Here is a 13,685-nt window from a genome sequence, read left to right as displayed (position 1 = left end):
AAAGAGTGAGATTGGATATGGTGCGTGGCTGCCAAGATGTCCTACGTAAGGGGGATAGTGCGAACCTGCTCGTCAAACTCAAGTCTAAATAGCTAACATCAAGAGTTTATTTTTGCTTACTGATTGGCCGTTTAATTTAGTCAGAAAAGTTGACAATAAGGCTGCAAGCACTCTTGCAAGTCGTGCCTTGGCTCATGCCGAGGGTCTCGCTAATATTCCCTCGACAGATTTTGACTTTTCCTAGTTCCATGTTTATGAAATTCAATTTTTCACTCAAAAAAATAAAAAGTGGAAACTCCTTTAAAGAATAAAAGAAATTAGCTCTTAAATCTAAAATATAATAATAATAATTTTATGCACAAAATGTTGATTTTTATCTCCTATTTATCTACGTATCATGTGATGATAATATTTTTTTATACGCACAATAAAGATCAAATAATAATAAAAAATACATACGTACAATCTAGATTAAAATTATAAAATTTTAAAAATCACGAATGCATTTTTTTAATAAACTGGTACAAAATAAATTGCTTCCGAAAGATATTCAAACATAAATATCTATGTCGAAGTAACTCCCGCACCCCCATTTGCCAGTGTGTGTAAAATATGATGATAGTAGATAAAATTTCCACAGATGCTGACTGTGTGTGAAAGGGTTCAAGCTTTGAAGCATGGAATTCTTAGATGAATTTGAGAGCAGGCCAAGATTCCTCTTCCAATCCAAGCATTCGCCTTAACCCTCAGATCCCGAGCACCCTTCCTCGTCCTTCTTCTCTTCTCTCCGCAAGCCCACCCTTTTCATTTCTCTCTTTTTCCCTTCTCATTTTCTCTCTTGCCTTGTTTTTAATTTCGAACCCCTTAAATCCCTCCTTTTATGGCTTTCCTTTTCCCTTCTTCTCGGCCCCTTTGCTCCTCCTTCTCTCACTGCTGGGGATATCCGTGTTGGCCTCGGCCCGCCTCTTAAGGAAAGTGTGAGATTTGCAGAAAAAAAAATACCAGCAAAGGAGGTGAATGAAATCCATGGATGAAAACTCAATTTCTCTATAAAATTGTTACTGAACAGAGTGAAGATAACTTCCAGATTATATACATAGCGAACTGATATAATGGATGCCTAACCAACTAACCAACTGGGCAATGACGTGGCCCAATGCCAAGAGGAATAAATGAGTCAAGTACATGTTAGCAATCTACACAATAAACAGAAACTAAAGCATGACAGTGGAGTGTGACTTTTCATTTCATCCAGCATCAATTAGTTCAACATCTTCATTGTCTTCAATATCTACAGAGTGTGAGTGCTGTGACTGTTGCAATTGAGTTGCTAGTTGCAGCAATACTTCATTAGCCCCCCCACAATGGACTACGAGAGAAGTGAGCAAGGCCCAACTTGGACATGATTAGAGAAAAAGATTTAAGGGGCAAAACCTTTGTGAAAACGTCAGCGAGCTGAAAGGAGCTAGGAACAAAGGAAGGTGAAATGAAGCCTTCCTTGTAGGCATCACAGACCAAATGACAGTCCAACTCGATGTGCTTCGTGCGCTCGTGGAAGACAGGATTCACGAGAACGTGGAGCGTAGCTTTGTTCTCGCAGAAGAGGTCGATAGGAAGAATGACCGGCACAGAGAGATCACGTAGAATATAGGACAACCATCGCAGCTCGCAAACAGTCGCAACCAAGCTGCGATACTCCGCTTCAACCGTGGAACGAGAGACCGTAGACTGTTTTTTGGTCTTCCAAGAAACCAAGGCATCACCCAAGAAAATACAGAATCCAGTCAGTGATCGTCTAGAGTCAGGGCATGTCGCCCAATCGGCATCACAGTATGCTCTCAATGCCAAGGAATTTCGAGAAGGAAAGAAGAGTCCTTTGGAAGGACATCCCTTCAGATAACGGACAACATGCAGTGCGGCCTTCTAATGAGCGTCGCAGGAGCGAGTTAGAAATTGGCTAAGTTGCTGCACCGAATGGGAGATATCAGGACGAGTAAAGCCTAAGTAAAGTAGGCGACTGACAAGGCGTCGATATGTATCAGGATTGGAGAGTAAAGCACCAGATGAAGCCATAAGTTTCAATCCATGAGGAAGTGGTATGGTTGCGGATATAGCTTGACACAAGCCGCTATCCCGTATGATATCCATCACGTACTTGTTCTGAGCCACAAAAAGACCGCTGGAGTTGCGGGAAATTTCGAGATCAAGGAAGTAATGAGCTGTACCAATGTCCTTAATAGTGAATAGCTCATGAAGATGTTGTTTAATTTGCTGGAAATCAAATACAGAGGGACCGGTGATGAGTATGTCGTCGACATAAACCAGCAACGCCATTGGACCTGAAGCTGTTTCCTTAACGAATAAGCAATGATCGTGGGCAGATTGAAGAAAACCGTAGGCCTTGATCTTGTTGGTGAATTCAACATTCCATTGGCGGGAGGCCTGCTTCAAACCATACAAAGAGCGCTGGAATTTTGCAAACCAGTCCAGAATCAACAGAGTATCCGTCAGGTGGAATCATATGTATATCCTCCTCCAAGTAGCCGTGAAGAAAGGCGTTGTTAATGTCCAGCTGCTCAAGTGGCCAGTCACGAGAAGCAGCAACTACAAGAAAAATGCGAACCGTGACATTCTTGGCAACGGGAGAGAAACTGTCGGTGTAATCCACTCCCTCGATCTGATTGAACCCCTTAGCCACCAACCGCGCTTTATACCTCTCCATAGACCCATCTGCTCGTAGCTTGGTCTTGAACACCCACTTGCAACCGATTGCACTTTTACCAGAAGGCAAAGAGTTGATAGTTCAAGTCTGATTTTGTTCCAACGCCTTTATCTTAGCATCCATAGCATCACGCCACTCCTTGTGTTGGAAAGCCTCAGAAAAAGACTTGGGTTCCTGCAAAACCGACAAAGATGCTACGAACGACATATATGAAGGTGTAGGGGAATGGAATGTATGAGGGTCATGGGCAGAGCATATAAAATCTTTCAACCATGAGGGACATTATGCAACTCGAGAAGAGCACCTAAGGGGTATTGTATCAGCAAGGCTGGAATCAGATGACTCAAGCGAAGGTTGAGGGGACGCAGACACTGGGGAATGACTAGGTGCTGTGAGAGAAAGGTTAGTAGGTAAAGTTGGAGTAGGTTGAATGTAGTCAGAGTGGGATGGAACTAAAGGAAGAGGACAATCTTCATGAGTAGAATCAGAGGTAGAGAAAGGAAATATGTGCTCGTAGAAATGGACATCCCTTGAAAAGATGACGCACCTATTGTCAAGATCAAACAATTTGTAGGCTTTTTGAGTCATTGCATAACCCAACAAAATGCATTTTTTGGCTCTAGGATGAAACTTGGGTTTGGAGGGACTAACGTCAGTGGCATAACTAAGACATCCAAAAGTCCGTAAATGATCATAACTAGGAGGAGAGTTATATAGTAATTCAAAGGGAGATCTCCAGTGTAAAAGCTTTGAAGGGGTTCGATTGATGAGGTATGTGGCTGTGAGGATAGAGTCTCCCCAAAACTTCAAAGTTAAAGAGGCTTGAAAGAGGAGGACCCTAGCAACATTCAAAAGGTGTCGATGTTTGCGTTGGACAAACCCATTTTGCTGTGGTGTATAGGTGCAAGATGTTTGGTGTATAATCCCCAACTTATGACAAAGGTTTTGGCAATCTTTATTGAGGAATTCTGACCCATTATCGGACCTAAGGACTTTGACACATTTCTGGAATTGATTCTTTATCATGGCAAGAAAGGATTTAAGGATGGTGACAACTTGGGATTTGTGTTTGATGAGGTAGGTCCATAGGGAGCGAGTATGATCGTCAAGGATAGTTAGGACATATGTACAATTGGAGATGGTAAATGTGTTGTAAGGACCTCATACATCGAGGTGAACAAGGTCAAAAGGAGCTACAACATTAGACGTACTAGGCTGAAATGGGAGTCTAGTTTGTTTAGCTTTGTGGCAGACTTCACAAGGCGAATCAAATCAGCATCAATGGAATGTAAAGCAGGGATGTGTTTTATTATGTTTAGAGGATCATGGCCCAATCTATAATGCCAAGCTAATCCACTACATTGGGGATTAGAATGTGTATTCAAGTTACAACGAGCAGAATAAGAAAACAAAGAGCTAGATGTGGACTATTTAACAACATAAAGGTTCTCGTGTAGAGTTCCTTCAACCAGGCTTGGTGCAGCTACCTGGTCCTGCAAAGAGCAAATAGTTTTAGAGAATTGAGAGCTATAATGAGTGTCACGACATAGATGACTAACTGATAGCAAATTCACAGAGAAGGAGAGAATAAAGAGAACTTGGGTGAGGGTGATATCATCATTCAAATGCACAACACCTACGTATGATGCAAGTTTTTTTGTTCCATCAGGTAAGAGAATTGTTTTTGGTTGTAGAGGTTTAGAATAAGAATGGAAGAGATTGAGGTGTGCACATATGTGGTTCGTAGCGCCGGTGTCGATAATCTAGAAATTCAAATCAATTCCAGAGGTGTTAGGGACATTACTGGCAAAATTTTCTTCATCATGACAAGTAAAGTTCGCATAGTTGGTGATGGGATCAGCAGGTATGTTGTTTCCCTTCAGCAATTTAATCAGATCATTCATAAGTTCCATCATGTTCTTCGTGGGCGAAGCATCTCTGCCATTTCCTTTGTCTTCCACCACTGTTGCTGCAAGGTTATGATTACTTGGCCCCTTCTTCTTTCTTTCATTCATATTCTTATACCACTCCGGCACCCCATGAATCTGAAAGCAGGTTTCAAGCGTATGCCCAGGCTTACGGCAATGTGAACAAATTAGACCTTTTTCTGCCAACAAAAGGTCTCCTCCTATCCATATGTTTATCACTTTGTTCCTTCATACCTTCCCTCATCATCAGCTGATATGCCTTACGTCTGGAATTGTCCCCTATATCAGTATGTACAGCTCTTTGTTTCTCTACTGTGAAGATCATCGAAAAAGCGCGTTCGAGGTCTGGCAATGGATCCTGCATTAAGATCTGACTTCTGTCGTTGTCGAAGCTCTCATGCAATCCCATGAGGAATTGCATTAGCTGAGTGTTCTCATTCCTCTCTGCAATGCCTTTGTTCACGCCGCATGTACAACCTCCACAAGTACACTTCGGCGTAGGTGCTAGGCACATAAGCTCATTCCAAATCTTCTTAAGCTTTGTCACGTAAGCTGTCAAGGATAAATCTTGTTGCGAGATCAAGCTCAATTCACGCTGAATCTGATAAACCATGGGACCGTTACTACGCCCGTACCTCCCTTGAATCTCAAGCCATAGTTCATGAGAGGAAGTCACATACATAAACGATTCAAACGATATCTTTGGAAATTGAATTCCAAATCCACGACATTACCATCATGTCCAATCGTCGCCATTATTAAAAAATGACTGAATCGACGGTAGGTCTCGAAAATGTTCCATCAATAAATCCGAGCTTCATTTTGGTGCATAGCGCTACGTAAACCGAACGACTCCAAGGTAAGAAGTTCTTACCATCCAACGGAGAAGAGGAGAGCACAAGGCTCGAATTTTCCGAAGGGTGTATGTACAAGGCTTCACGTTCCTGTTGCTCTGTAGCCGCTCTGTAAATCGGATTCATGGATGAATCCGCCATATCTCAGTATCAATGATGCAAGTGTCAATATAACGACCTCAGTATGCTGAGACCTTCATGGTGAAGGCTCTGATACCATGTGACATTTGCAGAAAACAAAATACCAGCAAAGGAGACGAATGAAATCCATGGATGAAAACTCAATTTCTCTGTAGAATTGTTACTGAACAGAGTGAAGATAACTTCCAGTTTATATACATAGCGAACTGATATAACGGATGCCTAACCAACTGGGCAATGACGTGGAGCAATGCCAAGAGGAATAAATGAGTCAAGTACATGTCAGCAATCTACACAATAAAGAGAAATAAAAGTGTGACAGTGGAGTGCGACTTTTCATTTCATCCAGCATCAATTAGTTCAACATCTTCATCGTTTTCAATGTTGCCTTCAATATCTATAGAGTGTGAGTGTTGTGACTGCTGCAATTGAGTTGCTAGTTGCAGTAATACTTCATCAAAGCCCGAATATTTTGATTGAAGCTACTGAAAAATTCAATAGAAAATTGACAAAAATTCGCAAGAAACCATCTGAAGACGTTGTTAGATCCGATGGGGTTTTAGAGAGATCGACAACTACAGATGGGCCGCTTGTTGATTTAGCGGATAATGAATCTAATAGATTTAATGAGTCGTTTACTGAAAACAAATCCGTGGAGCAAAGTAAGTGGAGTGAGGTGGATGAGGACTTATTGAGGAAGTTAATGGGGAAGCATCCGGTGGGGAAGCCGGCCGTTGGGAGGCAATAGCTGAGGGGTTCAAGGGGAAGCATAAGGTGGAAGCAATGATACGAAAGGCTAAAGAAATGGGAGAGAGGAAAGTGAGTGATCAAGACTCTTACAGTAAGTTTTTAAAGGATCGTAAGCCTGTTGATAGACGCCTTGTTGATAAGGGAGGGAATGAAGCAAATGCTGAAATTGGAATAGAAAATCAAAATGTGAAGAAGGGAGGAAGGAGAGTACTTGGAGTCCTGCGGAGGATTTAGCATTGCTCAACGTATTAAAGGCATTCCCAAAGGACGTTGCAATGCGATGGGAGAAGATTGCAGCTTCAGTTCCTGGAAAAACAAAGTCAGCATGTATGAAGAGAGTGACAGAGTTGAAGAAGGATTTTCGAAGTTCCAAGGCTTCTTCTGGCCAAATTTCTTAGGTGAATAAAGAACTTCAGAAACGAATGTCCGAAGTTGGTTTTTCGGAAGGTATGTTAGTCTTTTCATTTGTTAGGTGAAGGAGGTAAATTTGTCACAAAAACTGTCCATTTCAGATGTTTACATGATATATAATATTTACTTAATTGCAATAGTATGAGTATCTGGCTGTTTATATCTTAGTTGTTGTTTTTGTGTCTTAATCTTAATTGCCTGGACTGCTAGCCTGTGTCTCACTTTTTCACTGTGTCCCACTTTCTTGGTCATTTTGCTTTAAGCGAAATGTAGTCAAATGTAGTGAAAAGTTAATTATCATGCGTTTTGCATTTGAAAAAATTCAAGAAATCTTGTTCTGTTGAAATTGATTTGGTTGTGATGAATTGTCACTTTTTGCTATAGGAAGGATACCATGGTAAATGCATAGTTGATCAAGGATATCAAGATTTATCCATTTTAAATTATAGGAGAGTGAAGGAGGATAGTTTCTTTTCTTTTACGCTGATAATTTAGTACCACTTAATAATGCTCAGACAACAGGAAGAACAGAGACTTATTTGTCCGTGATCTAAATGCCAGAACAGTTGTTGAGACTTGAATAATCATACTCCCAAGAAGTATCTATGTTAATTTAATAAGCACCTGCATCTCCTCATTGTCTTGCTCTTTCAGCTGTGATCTTTCCTAATATAGTGTAGTTGGAACTTGGCTAATTATGTTGCCTGTAGCCATCTATATGGTTCATATTAATAAGAGTTATTTTGTTCACCAAGATTAGTCATCATGCTTACCAGATCATTTTCATTGAAAATTTGTGATGCAATTTGATAGATGACATGGAGAATAATATGACTGCTGTAGAGATGAGATTTGAATAAAGACAATAACGTTAGGCAAGCCTTTTCTTAGTTCCTTAGAGGAACATGATTTTCTTCTTTTCTCTTTTTAGAGGGCAATAGATGCCCCCTGAAAACAAACTCGGGCTTGAAATTTCAGGGAATGCCCGAAGATGCAAGCGAAGGGAACATTGGTTTCATTTTAGGTGGTTTTAGGGGAAATGTTTTGGGAAAATGTGGGGGGGGGGTTGCCCATGAATGTGGGAATAAATGTGTTTGGTTTTATTTGGAAATGTTTATTGTGATGTATTCTTGGAGAAAAATGCACAAAGTTGCATTTTCGGAAGGATATTTTCTATTGTAGATGTCATGCAAAAATTTTGTTGGGGGGGGGGGGGGTTGCCCATGAATGTGGGAATAAATGTGTTTGGTTTTATTTGGAAATGTTTATTGTGATGTATTCTTGGAGAAAAATGCACAAAGTTGCATTTTCGGAAGGATATTTTCTATTGTAGATGTCATGCAAAAATTTTGTTCGCTTTGTGGTATCAGATGAAACTTTATGTTATTATGTATTGTTCCTATATTAATGTAATGCTTGGAAGATGTAAATCTATGTATATATATATATATATATTACTTTTCGATGTGATGGTCCCAATATTTATAAATATAGCATAATATAGTCTTGATTAGCCTTTTTCAAAATATTTTAGTGAAGCACACTGCATTTATGGGGAATAAAACCCCAAAGGCTTTTAAAATATTTTATGTCTTCTTGAGGGAATATAAATATTCCCCAGAAAATGAAACCAAACATTCTGGATTTGGAGCACAATCTGAAAATCATGTAAATCTTTTCTCTCTTAGATATGCTGCTAGATATAGTTATGCTTGGATTTTGGTTCCTTTGTTGCTATAATTGGTTCTGAGTATGAGCAGTTTCTTTTATCCATCTTTCCTGTATACGGACACAGAAGTTGTAGCTCGAATTCTTTTGTTTGTATGGTTTGAGAAAATGCTTAAAGAAGTTTTTCAACTTTTCATATTATCTGGAGCTAGTTTCATTGGTCAAAGCTGTCTGACAGTGAATTTTAGCATTTAATTTTACTTGCATTCAACTTCTGTGATGTGTGTCACACTCTAATAGTAGCACTAGAGTGTCAGGTCAGGGCCTTTCTGAAGATGTCTTAAAATGGGCCAAGACGAATGAACTGAACATAACTAAACAGCCTCACTCAGTCTAAAACTATCCAAACAGTGTTAACAACTTTGAGTTTATTTAGTCTCTGCATTGTTAGTATATATAGACTGGCAAAGGAACCTTCTAAATGGAATTTATTTCCTTTACCCTGGAGGAGTTAATCTTACATATACCAAGTCCCAGAAATTCTCTGGCTTCTGCATACATCCTTGCAAGACAGCAAAATCTTGAGGATCTCTCAATTTTTTTACTTTTTTCTTTGTTTCGTACACATCACCAGTTGATTGCGTACATGGATAATGGGAGACAAATATACTAAGAAAGCAAAACGTGCAAGGACTGAGGGAAAATTATGATGCACTATTCTTAGTATAAATTAAAGTGTAATATAAAAGATGAAGGGAGGTCGGTTTGGGAATGCCTCGCGGCGGAAGCGCAAAAAGGGAAAAGCAAACGAGCGTGATTTATAATTTTGATTCAACTAAAGGGTGTAAGCTTGGTGGTTTCTAGGTGTTAAATGTAATATAAGAATAATAAAAAAATAAACATCCAGACATATAAGACTATAGATAATATCGACAAACAAAAAGAAATGAGTAATGTAAATGGTATCTCTTTTTGTTTTGTTTCAACCAGCAAAGCTATCTCTTATTTGTTCATTTTAGATTTCAAACTACAAACCTTCTAGAGATGATCCACAACACATGGAGAAAACGATTTTGATTTCCTTTCTAAAGGAAATCAAAACCCATTTGGAAGAATATGGTCAAAGAGAATTACATTATGAGTAAGGGTATTCTCTTTATCAAGATTATTTACACTCAACAGTTGATACTAGATCAAAGAGAGCAAGAGAATATGGTAGAGAGTGCGGCTAATTTGCACACTAGAGTAGGGAGAGTTATGGTATACACTTATGTCGCTTGTATGGGAAAGTGGAAATGTGTCGAGATATATAACCGGTTGTCAAAGCCGTCAAAATTAATTATTGATCCTACAACTATAACAATAGTGGAACCAAGTTGAATCCCAAGAGAACTACGGTTAATTTCTATATCAAGTTGCAGTAACCAAATGGGGAGGGTTTGGATTGAGAATTCACGACACATTAATAAAAAATAAATAGAAAATTAAAATAAATTTCTAGAAAGAAATCAGTAGAGAAGTATTCTGACCCAAGAGAATGTCTCACCCGATCGTTATGTTAATCATTAATCGCATAAGATTAATTTCACAATCAATCATTCAATCATGAAATCTATTAGGATAGCATAATAAATTCTTGTTTTCTTATTGTAATTGACTTGACCCAAGAATTTAAATTAAAACTTATTATCTTATGACTGGGCATGATAGTGTTCCATATCAATTCAACAATAGCATTTGCATTGGTGAAAACATTTGAACCTAGATTAAACAATTGAGATAGATGCAATCATCTAATCTAGGTTCATTGTCCCTACAAATAAATCATGCGAAGTACACAATTAATTTGTTTGCTACTTGTAGCACTTATTCATGATAATTACGGATCACTGAACTCATGGATAGCAGTAGAATAACGAAATGTCAGATCTATCAATATCAATTATTCCATATGATGTAAATCAAGACAAAAGTACTCGATGAAAATAGATTAAAACCAAGATCTCAAAACATAACAGTTGGGTTCAACGTTCCATTGACTCAAAAAAAAGAATTAGCTACACAACATGTGTGTTAAAATTCTTCCTAAAAAATATAACTAAGAAGAAGAAAATGGGAGAGATGACTAAGTCCAGACCATATAGCAAATCGATCTACTCCATCTTTCAGGACCCTAACTGGTTCTGTGTTAGCCAAACAAAGCAACAACAGATCGTCAGCAAACCCTAACTGAAAAATTCTGGATGCCTCACATTTCCAATGGTATGTGAAAATTCATATCCTGCTCTATCGGTTGTAGAAACCCCATATGCAGCACTTCCATTACTAGCACAAAGAGATATGGAGAGAGGGGATCACCTTGTCTCAGTCCTCGTGCCTCGGGAAAGAATCCATGTGGTTTGCCATTCATCCCAATCAAAAATGAGGGTGTTGTGACACACTCCTCAATCCATTTATTGAACATAACCGGGAACCCAAATAACTGTAGTACAGATAATAGGAAGTCCCACTCCACAGTATCGTACGCCTTTCGAATATCAACCTTTAATGCACACCTAGGTGGCCGTCGGGCTTGTTTGTATTCACTGAATAGCTCTGGTAATGTGGTTTAACAGAGAAAAGAAAGGTTAAGGCTCAAAAGAGTTTTCTAAGAGTGAATTCCGAGTAGGCTCTTTTCAAGGTCAATTAGCTATTCATAAATGCCCTTATCATTTTTTATACATCAATTCACAAAAATATTTATGAAGCATGTTCTAGAATGCACACACTATGTTTGTTGCCCTCAATCAAAAGAAATGTATAGGCACTATTATATTAAATGCAAGTGCTTTGGCTCCAAAGCTCACACATAGAATCTAGTATTGATTCTTGAACATTGTTCGTTTAATGCAATCAATGGTATACGCTTCACACAATTTTTATATGCTACTAGTGTCATCTCCTCCTACTAACCTCAACTTAAACCACAAATTCATATCAATTTCAGAGATATTAAAAGACAACATTCAGGGAAATTAGTTCAAGTCATAGGATAATTTCCACATTTTGTCTCAAGACACTAATTTCAAGCACAAGTTTCGGTATTTTTCAAAAAATTTGAAATTTTCAACCCCAAGCCAAAAACCAAATATTTTCTTCACAAAAAATTGCCTCCCACATCAATATGATCAATACTTCCATTGATGCACGATCTTAAGAAATATATACCAGAAAATCAAGTCTCCAATCCATCACGATTATCAGCACACAAAGTTCCCCAAACTAATCATCAACTATTATTAGCACAATCATATCATAACCCCACACCAAGTACATACATTGTCCTCAATGTATCATAAAACACCACATATAACAAGAGAATGAAAAGTAAAGGAAATAGAGAATGTCCCTAAAATTTGGAGTGGTGTCAAATCGGTAGATGGAGGTGGTAGAAGCACAACTGTGACTGCAATGCTCGAGCGGGTCTGAGCTAGGCGAAGAATAGCAGCAGCAAACAATGCTACGTGATTAGATGGTGAGAGGCGTGATGTTGGAGAACGGTGCAGACAGAACAAAATGTGGGACAAGGCGTGATCATGCCTTATCACCCAATGTGATCTATTGGGACCAGAGATTTAAAGCTGATTTTGGCTCAAGTTAGAGCTTGATCACGCCCTATGTGAAGATCAGATCTACAAAATTGAAAAAGTTCAAAAAAATCGAAAGAAAGCAAATAAAAGAGTTGAGTTGCTTCCCAACAAGTGCAATTATTTTATGTCGTTATGCTCGACAGAGTGCTTTCTATTCAATGTGTTAATAATTGGAGTGATGGCAATGCAATGCCAATGATGGTTGTTACTTCGTTGCCATCAAGAAATGGTTTCAATCGATGGTCATTCACCTTGAAAATTTGTCCCATGTATATACTTTTGATCCTTGCTAAACCATGAGAAAAGACATTAACACCTTCAAAATGACCAAGCCAAGAAGAACTCAACTTAGGGATGAGCTTTAAGCGAAATTTATAGAATAGCACCTTCTTCCCAACCTCAAATAGCTTCTTTAAAATCATAAAATCAGCGAAACCTCCTTGTTTTCTCCTTATAGTTTCTCAAAACTTCTCTTCCATCCAACTTTAGTTCATTTTGCTTTTTGAATATTCCTTGAAAAATGATTGTGGACAATGATTCTCTTACACCCAGATAGTTTCCTCCTCATTCTCATTTGATTTGAACATCCTGTAAGGAAAGGGAAGAGCATAAATGTTAGGCAAATGAGGTGGAATGAGATCAGACTCTACCTTTTTATTTTGTGCTTCAGTGTCTTCGAGATTTTTATCGTCTTCTTTGGCTTCTATCGATGCTTGTTCAATTATGTGTAGCTCCTTTCCACTTTTTGGTGTTATCGCACCCACGTTCTCAATTGAATGTGTATTTGTTTGTGATGGTAGCTTCTAGGATGCTTGAATTACTATTTTTTTAATTGTTTTGGCTAGTTAAGATATTTGGTTTCTCAAGAGTTATAAGCTCGCCCTTGTCCCTTGCAACTCGACCTTTGTCTCTTGCAACCTTGCCTTTGTATCTTGTTGAAATTGAAGAGTAGTGAGAGTAAGGGATTTAACAATGTACTTTAAACTCATACCAAAATAAGATCAGCTTGTGTAGGAGATGGAGGTGGTTCATGTCTCGGTTGCTCTACTTGATCCGAGTAGCTGAAATGACTTTGACATCCTTGATTGTAGAAATTAGAGTAGGAATCATATGATGAAAATTCTCTTTTTGCATTTACTCCCCAATATGATGGGAATCCATAGTGTTTATGATGCTCGTCCATCGTAGAGATCTATTCTCTTGTTTCCATCCTTTTTTCAATCTCCTCAAAGAGAAATTCACCACCAACAGTTACACAAATATCAAGTACTGTACAAATGTTTCTTGCAAAACAAAAAGATTAGCAAGGAATGGGGAAAAAAATAACACAACGGACTAAGAAACTAAGTAGTTCCCCGACAACGGCGCCTAAATTTTGACCAATTGTCAAAGCCTTCAAATTTAATACTGAGCGTACAACTGTAGTAGTACTTAAATCAGGTCAAATCCCAAGAAAACTACAGAATAATTTCTAGATCAAGTTGCAGTAACCAAATGGGGGGATTGGATTGAGAATTAACTACACATTAATAAAACTAAATAGAAAATTAAAATAAATTGCTAGAAAAAAATCAGTAGAGAA

General features: G+C 38.5%; 1 pseudogene; it reads left to right on the top strand.

Moving 5' to 3' along the window:
* LOC105165021 lies at positions 5,912 to 6,793 on the top strand (annotated as a pseudogene).

This window comes from Sesamum indicum, linkage group LG6, assembly GCF_000512975.1.
Source record: "Sesamum indicum cultivar Zhongzhi No. 13 linkage group LG6, S_indicum_v1.0, whole genome shotgun sequence".
In the NCBI taxonomy this organism is placed as follows: Eukaryota; Viridiplantae; Streptophyta; class Magnoliopsida; order Lamiales; family Pedaliaceae; genus Sesamum; species Sesamum indicum.
This window is presented reverse-complemented; position numbering and strand designations above follow the sequence as displayed.